This window comes from Cucurbita pepo, unplaced genomic scaffold (assembly GCF_002806865.2).
Source record: "Cucurbita pepo subsp. pepo cultivar mu-cu-16 unplaced genomic scaffold, ASM280686v2 Cp4.1_scaffold008167, whole genome shotgun sequence".
In the NCBI taxonomy this organism is placed as follows: domain Eukaryota; kingdom Viridiplantae; phylum Streptophyta; class Magnoliopsida; order Cucurbitales; family Cucurbitaceae; genus Cucurbita; species Cucurbita pepo.
Window position 1 is genome coordinate 1 of NW_019654089.1, and position 491 is coordinate 491.

The 491-nt window shown below is 38.3% G+C and overlaps 1 long non-coding RNA gene across 1 annotated transcript; it reads right to left on the reverse strand.

The window, feature by feature from the left end:
• Nucleotides 1–12: 12 nt before the first annotated feature.
• LOC111787259 lies at nt 13–485 on the reverse strand. Its single transcript, XR_002813931.1, has 3 exons — nt 370–485; nt 171–247; nt 13–85 (listed from the first exon to the last, which is right to left on the reverse strand). It is a non-coding gene; the product is annotated as an uncharacterized LOC111787259 (long non-coding RNA).
• Between the last annotated feature and the right edge of the window lie 6 nt (nt 486–491).

Consider the following 491-nt stretch of genomic DNA (forward strand, 5'->3'; position numbering starts at 1 on the left):
TTATCAAAACAAACTAAGCAACTTACATGTCCTCTCTGATCGGTATTTGGTACAAAGATATGAATTGGTGTTCCAGTAGTTAGTCCTGGAATTGAAAAATCATTAATAATTCATTCAAAAAGGAACGATTGAGAGAATTAGAGCGTAGAAAATTCTCAGAAAAGCTATACCATTAGTGACTCCTGAAAGTATCCGACATGTATCAGTCTCCTTTCTTGGAGTGGTAATTCTACTCTGACCTGGTCTCCTGGATATTTACAGATAATCTACAAGTTAATGCTGATAAAAAGAAACTCTTAACTACATGAATTCATTGCATCCATTGACGAATGTTCGAGACGAAAATATCACGAGGTTCCTCGCAAGTACCTTCTGTCAAGTTCCACTTGCAAATCAGCTTCCGAAATCGGCAAGCGTGGAGGACATCCATCAATCACACACCCAACTCCTCCTCCATGAGATTCTCCATAGGTTGTAACACGAAAGTAATT